Raw genomic sequence first — 14,274 nt, 5'->3', positions numbered from 1 at the left:
ATAATGATTTAAAAAGATATTAAAAAATCTTAGGCCAAAACTTGATGAAGGATTCACAAAAAGGTCGCATTATGTTTTATTCTACTTTAATATTCTTTCCAAATTTCCTGTGTGGCGCTGGCTTCAGTGGAAACCAGCATCACAATAAGCTGCAGAACCAGAGAAGTGCTGAACCAAGAGCAGCACTGGACTCTTCAAAGAAAACCAAATTCATGAAATTTCAGCAGAATTCCCAGGCCACAAAACACACATATAAGTATTTCAAATGCTTATCAGAAGCTGTTCTCTGAACATTTCTCTTGTTCCCTCCCACCGCCTATCAACCACCTATGTCTGGCAAGCAAGACACAAGACGTGTCCAAGTAAGACATAAGAAGGACAAAGATCCCTAAAATAAATATGGACAATAGAGGTACTGAAGTTATTATTGCAACTCCCAACCGGAATATCTTGACTTCTGAGAGTTTAGATGGAGTACTAGCTGAGAAAAACAAACCACAAGGTGTTGTTCTGCCTTTCAGAAATCCCCATCACTATCGTTCTCTTCACAATCATTAATGTTAATCACTACCAAGAATTAACAGTATTATATCTATTATATAAAGAGACATAAATCATAAGTAGACCAAAACCAGCCATGCCTCAAAACACACCAGCAGCTAGTACAGACCATGAGCCAGAGGTAGCACTTAACCTGAGCCTGAAAGGGGGTGCACACAGCCTGAAACAGCTCCCGCGAGCGCCAGGGCCCACGGAGCACCCGTGTCAGTGGGAGGTCTGTGGCGGTGCAAAGCAGCCATAGCGACTGCACCAGACACGAAAACGAAAAAAGCAAAGAGACGGCGCTGCGTAGGGACCGGGAAAAGCATTGTAACACCGTTCCCGTGGGACAGGGGCTGGCCAAGGCTCCTCTGCAAACACACCCCAGCTGCTCAGTGCAAAAGTTCAGAGCTAAAGAACAAATTATTTCCTCCTTCATTGCCCTTTCTTAGGCTTTGCCCCTTGCTTCCCCGCAGCCAGCACACGACGCTGAGGCCGTGCTCGGCAGCTGCTCTGAGCAAGATCCTCCTGCCTCAGGAGCATCCGTCCACCCGCGCTGGAAGGATGCACAAAGACCAGCCTCTGCGGGGGGATACGGGCAATCCTGTCCTCACCTTGACTTTGACAGAGTTATACTGACCTACACTGATATCTAGCCTGCATCAAAACAAGGCTTATTAATATTCCACCACGTTTGCTTTTGTTCTTGTCAATCGCCCCAGCAACCCCTCTTTTTTCAAAACCCTGAGACTGCCTGACTTAATACCATCTCGAGCTGTTTTCATGGAATTCAAGGTTTTCAAGTCATCCGCTCTGTTTCAGTGTAATTATTTCCTTTAAACATCCACTTTAACGGCATAAGCAATTTTGAACTTTTTATGCTGTTTAAATTCAAACATAAATTTGTACACAACAATAAAACATGCCGCTAATTTGTCATGCTCCTATGAGCAACTGTGTCACTCACACCAAGAACCACTGACTGCGGTGTTCGGGGCTTTCGCTCCTATTTCACATCACTCAATTGAGCCTTCTGCAGAAAAGCTTTTAACAACCACATCTGGTCTTTAATAAATCACTGCACTTTGTCTTCCTGCCAAAACTCCTCCTTTATCTAACTTACATCTTCATGATGAGATAGGAAATCACACATTATGGTGGTGACAAACAATTGTAATTATGTCATTAGTAGCCATTTAGTCTACAAAGGTTCTCAAAAAGGAAATATAATGCACAATAAGAAATATAGGATAATACATTGATCACAGTTCTAATCCACTTTTTACTTCACAAGTGTAAAAAGCTGGCATAATTCATGGGCACAGCAGGCAGTAATAGTAAACCACTTTATGAACTATGCAGCTATTTTATTCCCCTATCTACTTAAAAATAAAAAAGCTTTTAATAGCTTGATTTAGACATAAAAGTTATTTATGATGCTTCACCGATTATAATACTTATTTTTTTTAACTTTTCATGAAAGTGATTCTTTCTGAAATGTAAGTACATATTATGTCATCAAAGATCTCAGGGAAGAACGTTTACACCAGCAAAGAAAAAGCGAGGAAGAAACTTTGGTATTGGAAAGGATTTAGGAAGATCATCTCTGTACCCCGTATGGCTGGAAACCAGCACACCACAAACAGAAATAGCTCTTCTACCATTTAGGAATTTTCTAAAAGCGACTAAGTATAAACATGGGAAGTTTAAGAGTTCACTCAGAACAAAGGTGTCATTTAAACCAGCTCAGATGCTGGAATATTCACACGTGAATAGCAACTGAAGTCCAACTGCAGGATCCAAAGGTGCCTTTACCATTTCAGTTCGAATCCAGACAGCGCTTTAGGAACAAAGTGCATTAGGCTTCACTTAACACACTTTAATTCACTTCACAAAGCAGTCTCAGCAAACATCAACTGGATTTCTCCGCAGTGAAACTAGACTGACTCCAGGTCTCTGTGAGCCCCTGCTCAGAGCTGGGCTCTCAAGCCACAGAAACAGGTCCACTCCAGCCCAGTGCAAAACCCCTGGAGAGCTCACGGGGTGGACACCAAGTCTATGGCACGAGCTGCTTCCCTCTGCAGATCCACTGCTTTCACCATGCATTACTGAGCAATGTAGACATAGCTCAAGAATGCTGCAAAGCACCGAAAGGAAGCTCCTTTTTAATGCCAATCACTTTACATTTGCATAACTGAGCCAATATTGAAATTTATTTAGGTTTCCAAGCCAATCATTCCTCATTTTGCAACATACAGTTTAGGATGCTCCAACACTAAGTGAGGTTGTCCCCATGGAAGTTAACATAGGTTTGGCCATTTTTCAGAAAGACCTATATTCCAGTAGGTTGCCCTATTTGAGTAACCAGCCCTCTGAATCCCTGTGCTGTCAAATAAACACAAGGCTCCTTAAGCACCAGTAGCACTTAAAACGACATTTCAGGAAACATTATTGTATTACTCAAAAGAGAGGCCCAATTCCCCTTCTGCGTTTGTAAAAACCAGTTGCACAAAGGACCCCAAAAAACTGCACTGAATGAACAAGGAACACCATCACATCTGCTCTTCTACACCAGCCAGAGCTACGGTGCCCCAAATTGATGCAGGTGCCATTCTGCGAAGTTTATCTCTCCATCTTTGAACCCTCTTCTGCCCGGTGTATTCCCCACCCCCTCATCCCACCAAAGGAAAACCATCTCTCAAGATATCCAAACACCCACTCCTGCTCTCGTTCTTGGTTTGTTACAGTCTCCACCGTTTCCTGTTAACCGTGACTGCAAAATTTCACCTACTTTTAGCCATCATCCTGGTGAGCATCGCTCCTCTCCTTACCTTGCCAAGGTACCTCCAGCATGGCAAATTCACACTAGACAGACCAAGTAGCTTGCTGAAAGCATAACCTGGAAGAAGCAAAGTTTCCACCAAACCATCCCTCTTATGGTGGACCGTTAGGCAGTAGAGATGCTATGAATGACTGCAGATGTATCCCAGATTAAACGCCTGCTCTGGTACGGGCTGGATGGAAGAGCTACAGTCAGGCCTGACAGAATGCAGCCAAATCAAAAGAATATCCAGTTCAATTCCTACACTTACCAAAAAAAAAAAATACAAAAAACCAAGTTAGTGCTTTAGGTCAGATCTCACGCATTTTGCGTTCATGTCAAGTGCTGTGCAGTAAAAACACATTCAGTACTGGAATTTTGCAGAGTCCCAGGGAGAAAAATTGTGTGTCTGCCCAATAGAAGATGAGTATGTGAAACTGCACGATGATTACCCAAATACAAATAATTACTCCTATTTGGAGAAAAACTTAAAATCACACAAGTTTTACATTGCCAGACAGAGGCCCACAAAAAGAAGCAGTCCTGGCTGGGCACTGGGGGGAAACTTCAGACAAGGACTGTTGACGAGGGGCCAGAACAAAAGGACTTTCTTTGTGTGAACAAGGAAGACAAGCCTTTGAGTTAAAATTATATGCTAACTCCTGGGAAACTCTTCCACACCGAAAACCACAGAATAAACCCTTGCCCTTGGGCTCGCTACCTCGCAGCAGCGCAGAGCTTGGAGCCAGTCAACTGGGTCACAAGGCTAAAAGCATTTCTACCTTCCCCAGCCAAGAAAACCACTTCCCGGTGGTACCTTTTATCTCAGCCTTGCTGCAGCACTCCCCACCCTTCTTCTGCAAACAAATAACATTAACCCTTACCTCCTAGGAATCTCACTGTCCCAAGGCTTGGTAATAAGAAATCGCAAGGCTGAGATAAAAAGAACTGAGGCAAGATGGGAAAGGAGACAAAGGGAAGAAAAAAAAAATAGGAGAAATTCAATAGTCTGACATCAGCAGAGCTCATCGCTGGGAGCAGCACTTGGCTGCAGGGCACGAGATCTTACGCACTCGCAACACATGCTAACAATGGATAGAGCGTGTAGGTAGGACACGTCTCCCATAGGTCTACAAGAAGGGTAGAAGAAAGGCACTGAAGAATTACTCTTTCAAAGACTTTCACCTAAACCATGATGGGGAAAAAGAAGGGTGAATGCTTCAATCCCGTTTTGTTATCTTCTTCCTCCTTAAATTCTTCCTTTTCTTGCAAATTTAAATAAAGCTGTGTGAAAGCAGGGGAGAATCAACCAAACTGCCTCTTCTGCTCTGAACCACCTACAAATGTCTTGTCTGGAAAAATACGAAGTGAGCAACAGTCACTACTGGACAAAACAGGAAGATTTCAAGACAAACGGCTTTAAGCTGGTAATAAAGCGGTTAGAAATGTGCCTCCACAGGAAAACACGGGCTGGATTTTCATCCTTAACAAGGGTTACAGGGACCTTTTACTTACATTTAGGCACTTTCAAAATGTGAGAAGACAGACTTTCATTTAACCTGGCATGTCAGCCTGGCTGACCTGGAGTGCAAAGCTGTAGATGATTTTCAAAAATGCCACAGCCATCCACTAAACACATGCAGGTGCAGCTAAGGAAAGCCTGCTTAGAACTACTCCCAGGCCTCAGATAAAACAAGTGTTTCTAAATTTCCCAGCACTAACAATTTAACATTATCCCTTTGAGGAGTTGCTTTTTTCTCCTTTTTTACCTTAGGAACCCAAATATGGGCCAGACCTAGAGGGGCTGTACTGGGAGAAGGTGCAGAGTGAGGAGCACAGCCACCTCCATGGTGTTCCCTGCACTGACTACCCACCCCAAACTTCAAATACTTTATTATATCTTGCACTGTCTCACAGGGAGAGAAGAACAACTTTGACCCAGCCTACTCCTCCAGAGAGCTGGAGCTTCTCAAACACCCCTAAATAAAGAAGTAGGAAGCAAAGAAGTTCATGGCCCTGTGGGAGCTCTGGGTATCTCGCAGAAGAAAACCCCTGCAGAAGCAAACTCCAGAAGGCCCTATCCAAGTTGCTTCTCAACCTGGACCTCCAACCTCCAGGAGCCATCTCTTGTTTTCTGCAGCCACAGCCAGGAGAAGCACTGATGCTCGTAACACTCGCCAGGCTGCAATAAAGAACTCTGTTCTCTGTTTAGCTAGTCCCACCTTGCGACTGAAACTGCCCAGTGAACCTGACTGACATGTCAGATAAATTACATTATGCCCAGGACAGCACCTTCCATGCTTCTTTGAATATCTTACCCCCACAAGTTTCCAATTTACTTGCTGATATAGGTGACTGCTCTGACATTTTTCACCCTTGCATGTCCTGTTTTACCCTTCAAAAAGGGAACAGAAACCCAAGGTCTTTCAAGACAGCACTTATTTCTTACTTGTTGATTTGCAACACACCTTGAGCTTTATCAAGACTCCTGGATCATCCAAAGTTCCACAGTTTCTAACATACAGATCAAGTTTCCAAGATTTCACTTACTGAACCTTGTTTTGCACTTCACTATAAACACTTTTCTGCACATCAGGATAAGAGAGTTCATGTTGAAAGAAACTCTTTGCAGGAAGGAAACTGCAATTTTAATTGTATAACTGTAATCAAGAAATAAAGACAAGACTACCTCAAGGTTTGCCTGTCTAATCCAATGCAACGAATCAAGGCCATTCCCTCCTCCAATTAATGCATTTAACAAAAGCCTAAATAAACCAGCAGTTAAGTGACCATGAAGACGGTCTACACTAAGCAGATAAATGGCCCATTAAAATGCACACACCTACTTAATAATCCTCTATCTCACATCTTTTGTATGGAAAATGGGTGAGAGATTCTTGCTTTGATAGCAACATGAAAATACAGCCACTCAGGTGGCCTTTTCAGAGATTTTAATTTTGTGGGACAGTACCTAGCAGAAGCCAACACTGACTGCAAGGAGGTCTTGGTGATATTTATGCAGAGACGGTCACCGCTGCAGCTCACAGGTACGTGGGGCAGGCACGTGCCGTTCAGATCCAGAGATGACTTGGACTGGAAAAATCACATAGCAGTGGCAAAGCAGAGGAAAATACGAGGACCCCATCTGTGCTGGCCTTTCTGTTTTCTTACCACAATACGCAACACTCCATCGCTCAAGGACCATCCAACTGGTGGCGCTTAATTCAATTAAAATGCCAAGAAAAAGGGGCCCCCAAGAAAGCAGAATGCCTGCAAAGAGCTCAGGATTTATCCTTGTGCATTTGCGGGCAGGAAGGGGAGGGTGAACACCGCTACTTTTACTGGGATTTGTAACAGATTGCTTGCAAGGCTGGCTGTGCTGCAGCTGGAAACGTCCCTCCCCTCGGAGCGCGGGACCTGCCCCATGGGCTGCAGCCACCAAGGTGGGAGCCAACATCACCCGCATCGCTCACATCAGCCACCACCGACCGATCCAGCTCCAGCAACTCCCCTGTACCGGACCCTCACCCCTGGTGTGGACTCTGCAACTTGCAACTAATGTCCCCATCAAATTTGTCAATGCTTTAAACTTAATGTATATAGTAATTGATGCAGTAAAATAACAGCACCATGAAGTTACACTCTGTGCACTACTTAATGCTTCCTGAAGATCAGTATTAGGGCCACCAACTCAGAAAAATAATTGGTCAGGTTTCTAAAAATAAAAAGCCATTAAATACCAGAAGGAAGCATAATTGTTGACTTTAAATATTCAGGCAAAATCCACAACAAATAACAATAATTTGCTTGAAATATTGTTCCATACAGTGTGTTCACAGAAATCCAGCATACAATTTTCAAGAAAGTGCAGGCAAATTAATTGTATGCTTTCACCTTTTATACTCCATTCACACAGGAGAAGAATAACATTTTGCCACACATTGAGTAACCCATACACATTTGAAAGGAATCTAATCAATAGTATCCATTTAATTTGAGATTAGATTAAATATGGACAAAGGGATCAGAGAAGCTTGTAACACCTGGGAGTATGCGTTCCAATTTTGAATCCACTTTTGCAAGCTGGTCGTCAAGAAAGCAGAGAAGTGGAAAAAACAACAGTGACCACACTCACAACCATGCCAACAAAAAGTAAAGACATCTCTACCTGTAAATCATAGGTCTAAGCTGATTCTCAAGAACTTCAGAAACTGAAAAACAGTCATCTTTCCCCAGCCCATCATTTTGGAGTTTACTACAAAATTCAACATGTGGATAAGACCAAGAAAATATTCTTTTCTTTCTTCACCGCATTTTACTCCTACAAATGAAATAATAATAGATCATCTTACTCATTAAGATTTTTAAAAGCACGTATGTTCTGTGATACAGGTACAGAGCCAAATTTCACACCATTAACCACAAAGCACTTTTATTTGTGTTGCCATATGCAGCATCAGTCCATGACATTCAGCATTCACTATATAACTTTATTTTTTTCTTTCCTGGACTTGACTTTGAAACAGTGACTCTTCAGCGCATCATAGCGCTGGTTAAAGCACAAGGAAAAGGATCAGTCACCCGGCTGCTCCTGCAAGGATTATCCATCTCGCTGCACCCGTTTCGTTATACACTTTCCCTGCTGCCTCTGTACACCCCATCCCTCACATTACCCCGTGATTTAAGAGTCTCCTTGGAGAACCTCAGCTCCATCACTGCCCTGTTCTCACTGCCAGGCAAGGGAGCAGCCGAGCAATGACCTGATGTCCTGCGACTGCCTCTTCACCACGGCATTACACAAAATTGTATCAGCTCCCGCACACGGTGGACGGTCGCCCCTCCATAAGGCTGTTCTGTACAACCACCCGTCAATCCGCCGTACTCACGCACAGAAGAACAAACTGGGATTTCATCTTCTCCAGGAGCATGAATATAGATTGTGTAGGTCAGTAGTAAATTTGAAATTGGTGAAACTATTTTATTTAGCATAATAATTATTATTTAAAAAGAAATACTGTATTGATATTAAAATATTTTATATGCCACCTCTCTGAAAGTGTCAAAAAACTCCAAAAAAGCACGTCCAGTAATCAATCGCCTAGCTATTTCAAATGATTACTTAAAACACTTAATACGGGGAATACGCCATTTCTCGTTACCTCAGGCAAAGGGAATTTGAATGCCAGGCTCAGACCTGACCTTGGGTCCCTTTGCTCCACACACAGAGCACAGCTCACAGGACCACAGAGCTTCTCAAGGCACCTCCTGGGATGAAGAAACCCCGTTCCCTGAGGCTGTCCCTGCCTTGGGGAGGAGTACAGCTTTATGCTGTCCTCAGTTTAGCTCACGCTCAAGCACTCAAGAACATTTGTTTTCTGTGTTTCTGTTAAGAAGAATAATTTACATGCTCTTCTTTTCCACTTCAGTCTTATCCACACCCTTAGTATTTGTACCTTCACAGGAGGCGTAGAGTGAGTTCATACACAAAAGATGCTTTATGCCTGTATGAACAGTAGGAAAAACAAAAAACAAAGCGAACTTTTTGCACTTGAATGATACTTGAGATACCCTCGGTATCTCCTCCTAATGATCTCCTCCCTGGTGAAATGGTAGCAACTGAGAATAACATATCGCTCTCTTACTGTTAGGGTCTGCCATGGGGTTTGCGCAGACCCCATTTCATCCATAAAAATCACTTCACTGGCACAGGGGCTCTAGTCAGCCTTGGGAACGTAAGGAGCAGGAATCAACTTTTCATTATCTTTGTATGTTTTCTATATGCATGTTTAATTTCACGTGCCCGGTGAGCTGCTGGGGTGGTGGAGCACCAGTGTGAAGGTTCTCAGGACCAGCGAGCTTTGCCACCCATCACCACCAGACACGCAGCGAGGATCACAACCCGCCCGACCCCCGGGACAGTGACTGTAGAGGAGAAACAGCAGCACCAACACCAGCACAGGGCAGTGATCAAACTCCGGGAATGCTGGAAACATGAGTTTGATGGTTTAGCCAAACCAAAGCCCTCAGTTTCGCTAGGTCAGGTTTAAACAAAATACCATGCCTACCTACCTGGGTTAAAAGCTACCTTCATCTCTCTACAGAGACAGACTAGCAAACCTATCTGTTCTGCAGCTATTCTGAAGAATGTCTTCTAGATGACTGTCTCTTCATCAGCTTCTCATGTTGAGCAACCAAAGGAGATACTGTGATTCTTATCGCTTTTCACATATGACTTCACATAGTCTTAGAGAAGATAAACAGACAAGCTGCATGTTCTGTAACATTTGCTTTAGAGGTTTCAGTGGTAAAATGTTTGAAGCTGTTTCAAAACTAGACTGATGTATTGTCTGAACATTTTCCCAAAATAACTGAGATGCTCAAAGATCGCTTGCATTTACTGTACATATGTGGCTACACACCCCTGCAAAGGGGTACTGCCCTGGCCACAGAAATTGGAATTTTGTCACCATAACCTTTCTCTTTGAGCCATCGAAAGACTATTTAAATGTTAGAGCATACTTATTCCTTTGTAGGGGGGCATTATTTAGAATATAGTCTCTTAGCTTTCCAATGTACAAAATCCACAGTCAACTGCAAAGTTCCAGAAGGCACTTCCAGTCCAGCTGCATAGCTGGCTTATGTGTAATACTTAGGAAAACGCTAGAGAAAATAAGCATATTTGAAAAATACAGTGAGCTCATGTTACGAGCTTCATTTGCGTTACTAAACCACCTAAAGCCATGTCATACCAATATTGCAATGTGACCCTGTTGGTGATCACGCAGATCACAAGGTAAATTATTTCCCCACTTCACTACTATTCAGTCTGTGCATACAAACAAGCTCAGCTGAAATGGTACCCCAACAAACAAAATGGAACAAAACATTTACAGGAGAAAAATAACAGGAGTTGTTCACTTCATAGCTGATCTGTGCTTAATGTAGTCATTGTGCTGCAAGGTTATTTTAAGATGTGACAAATAAAAATCAAGAATATTTTTCCTTGTATAGCTTCTTCCAAAAAATCGACTGACAGTTCTTCAGCCTCCGAAAATGCTTTATGATGCTCTCACACCATCCCTAACAAAAGGTTCTTAAAACCCCGCACCAAACTTCTAAACTCAGTTTTGCAGGGAACCTGGAACACTTGGTTCCCAGACCACTGCAGTTTAAGACCCCTTTTCTCCCAGTACATACCCTCACAGATCCCATCACCACAAGCTCAGTAGCTCCTACTGGTACCAGTGCCTGTGTGTGCTTCACTGTCAAGTTTTTGCGAGTGATGTTTTCATTTACAAATGTTATTAGCCATGCAGAAAGACACAGACTGACAGTCACAGACTGGATCTCCAGGAGCCCTGACGCTCATGGCACCTTCTGGGTACCCATTCCTTTTTCCCCACAATTAAAGATTTCCAAAAACTACTGAGTCCATTACTAACATCACCGACAAGAGCACCATGCGATGCTCCCTGTGAGGTGTCAGTCTGTGCAGAAGGGGACTTGGGCTGAGCTGTGAGGTCCCGACCCTCCTGGTGCTGGCAATGGTTTGTCGTCGCTGCTAAACGGGGGTCAGCTGAGCTGCTGCCCTAAAAAGGGGACAACTCTGTTCTGCACCGTTCCAGGTGCCAGCTGCTTCCCCATATTGCTGCGCCTTTTCGCATTTGAAACATCAGTAAATACCAAGTTTCATTTTTTCACATTTGAAACTTCTTTCTGTTCTTGTTTAAGCTTTTGGAGAGGTTGGGGGAAAATTAGGGAGTGTCCACAAGTGAAAGTAACACTTTGTAGTTTCATTATTTACACATCTGACAACCACATGGAGTCAGCTAGGCTTCTGCTTCTAACACAACCCCGAAAATGCACACTTTACAAGCATTTTTATTTTGCTTTTAAATGGAGTTCACATTTAGCTAATCCTCTTTAAATCACAGCAGTTCTGAACTATTTACAATTAATTTTCAGTTTTCTTCTCATGCCTACAAATAAGAATCCCCATCTCAGCAGTGTTCCCCAAGGGTTATAGGAGCATACTCCAGGCTTTCTCAGTCCCGTGGGGTTATTTGTGTGGGTTTTTGGCCACAACAAAAAGTTTCTGGCCTGAAGGCCTCTGAGGTTTGATCAACCCTCTCGCTCCATATTAGGGATAAAATACACCAGCCGGACTGTTTGCAAAAACCCTCCAAAACATACAGAGGCTGTGGAGGAGAAATGCAATCCGGCGTGGTGCTCTCACTCCCTGCTTCTAGCCACTATAAAGGAGTTTTTATTTATTCTAAGCACACCTTTCTTCCATTTTCACTCACTAACTGCAAAGGTGAAACACCTGTAGATTCCCAGTCATGGACACTAGCAGGAATTCTGCTTTTTGAACGCACAAAAAGGGAATTAAAGACATGGGATTTGATTCTGTATACATGAATAACTATGACTAAAACTAATCTTGTTTAAAGCAAAAACTTCCTCCATGAGCTCTGATTTTACCACACTGAACATATGCAATAAATGTCTTAGATTTGTTTGCCCCTGTTAAGTGTGAAATTTAATAATATTTCTAAATGGTATCAAATGTATATAATTAAATATAAGATATCCAGCGCAGCCAACTTAAGCATTACAAACCATGCCAACTTGTGCATTTCCCTTCACTGTTGCTGGTTCTATCATGTAACATTGGGAATTTGATTTCCTTTTTCCCTCAAAAAATTAAAAAAATAAAATAATAATAATTTTAAAAGCACGTGTTAAAAATATTATTTTAAATATATTATTTTAAATACTTGGGTTGGAGTTTGAAGGCTCCACAGCAGGTAGGAGCACAGAACGAGGAGGGAGCTGAGACCATAACAGCCGCTCCTGCTGCGGCTCCTGTTTGGCTGGAGGCAAAGGGGTCCCCGTGCAGCAGCACATCTGTTTCACTGTAATCACTACAGCTCACCAATGAAGAGACAACTTTGGGTTTGTTTGTTTGTTTGTTTTGTTTTAGTGGGATTTTTTTTTTTTTTCAGGAACCCTTGAATTAACAGAATGCAAATATTGTTCAGACTCTTAAGTCAGTTATTTTGAGAAAATTATTTCTCATTTCCTCAATTTTCTTCTTTTGCTGGTGGGTTATTGTAGTTTGGTTGGTTTTTGTTTTGTTTTGTTTTTCCCCAAATGAAAATGTTCACTGGAAAAAAAATCTTGACTTTCTTTTCTGCTTTTTATTATGAAAAACTTGCTCTTCCAAAAGCAGAATTATTAAGCATCTCTAAATGGTGCCAAGGTACATTTTTCAGACTCTCACTAATATCATTTGGCAAATTACGTAAGTGCAGTCTTAGGTACAAGCTTCACTGAGAACCATAAACCTGGTCCAAACACGCAAGTCAAAAGAAAACATTTTCTAGGAAATTTAGTGGGTTCTGGGTCAGGTATTTTGCACGTCAAGCATCAAAGTTGACAAATTTCCGATTCTTTTACTAGGAAATTATCATGGAGAGAAGTTGCTTTCTATATTAAACTACTCAAATAGCTGAATATTTTTTCCTGAAACAAGAAAAAGAAAACCAACCTATGTGGCAGGAGAGCAACTTTGGAAAATACCAGTCTAAGACATAAATACCCAGCACAAGCATAACCATGCAAATAAACCAGTTATAATAGAAACCATGGTATTAAGTTATCCGGCAGGTACGCTGTCAACAGCAGCAATCGCTGCGGTCGTGCTGAACAAAAAATAACCTCTTCCAGCTCCTCACCTTTGAAGGGTAAACAAAATTTCTGAAACCACTTCAGCCGTAAGAACTCTAAGGCGGCAGCAGTTTTGCTCACCTTAAATCCGAATTTCAAAACAGTTCGTGTTGTTACGGGAACCTTAAGGATGATTTCACATGGTAGCGAGATGAAAGCATATGCACATATTCTCTTAAGCACAAATGGAACACGAAACATGGCAGAGTAAAGGTTAAGTAGCATTTGACTGATTTTTACCTCATGGGAACTATAATTTACACGCTGCATTCATCCAAGGTAAGAGGGTTCAAATGGCACAAATTAAAAGCCTGCAGTTTCCTACTTCTGTTTTTAACGTATCATACTGATACACAGCCAGTTTTTAAAGTGATAAAAGGTTTCTATCAAAATATCAAACAGCAAGAAGATGCACTATTTCTACACTGTCAGCATCGCTGTATTTTACTGCATCCTCCCTTGCTCCTTACAGCCACTGTCGATGATGATAAAATAGTAACGGTACATCTGCAGTCCAAAAGGACAAATTAATCTTCCAGACACCCAGCTCTTACAATCAAATTCTGGACAGAAATTTCCAGGAACTGAAATAATTAAATTAATGTGGGTTTAAAAAAAAAGAAAAAGGCAGCGAGCTGGAGCAGCTACTTGAGGTCTGAGCATGGAGAGATCCCACAGGCAGGGCCCAGCACTGGCCTCGGTGCCTGGCCCAGAAGCGACTGCTTTCTGCTACTTTGGGTGATGTGGCAATCCACCTGACTGTCAGTGCTCCCAGCGCGAGAAGGCAGATGTTCATGCCTTGCAGTGAGGTGGCTGCCCGGAGATGTGCTCTAAGGTCACCTCTGCTTACAGGGGAAGGGTGGCTCGGAGCACACAAACCCCCTCGCATCAAGGCACATGCAGCCAGCTGCCTGGCAGTGCTGGTCCTGAGGAAAAAGGGAATAAAAAAGGGAATAAAGAAGGGAAAACAAGAGACCTGAAAGATGGGGAACTGCACAGGGTCTCCTTTTTGCTGGGCGCTGGCACACATCAGCTCACACGATACCACGCACCATTGCTGGCTCACTGCCTGGGCAGCAAAGCAGCAGCTCCCCCGACCCACAGGCTGCTCTCAGCCACAGCCCTCCTGTGCATCCAAATACACTTTTCACAAGTGTCACAGGCTGTCAGGAACCCACAAG

The 14,274-nt window shown here is 42.7% G+C and overlaps 1 protein-coding gene across 8 annotated transcripts in view; it reads right to left on the bottom strand.

Moving 5' to 3' along the window:
- FOXP1 (forkhead box P1) overlaps positions 1–14,274 on the bottom strand; it is a 383,067-nt gene that overhangs the window by 273,028 nt on the left and 95,765 nt on the right. The window contains exon 1 of one of the 8 annotated variants that reach the window (XM_082060434.1): positions 4,547–4,679. The exons of 6 other annotated variants lie outside the window; for them this stretch is intronic. The gene's annotated coding sequence lies outside the window, so the exon portion shown is untranslated. Of the gene's footprint in view, positions 1–4,245; positions 4,273–4,546; positions 4,680–14,274 lie in introns of those variants that run through there. One more of the 8 variants, XM_082060436.1, reaches the window with a different exon arrangement.

The sequence above is a fragment of the Streptopelia decaocto genome (genome assembly GCF_964273445.1).
Source record: "Streptopelia decaocto genome assembly, chromosome: 8".
Taxonomy (NCBI): Eukaryota; Metazoa; Chordata; class Aves; order Columbiformes; family Columbidae; genus Streptopelia; species Streptopelia decaocto.
Note: the sequence above shows the minus strand (reverse complement) of the source record. Positions and strands in the feature narration are given on the sequence as shown.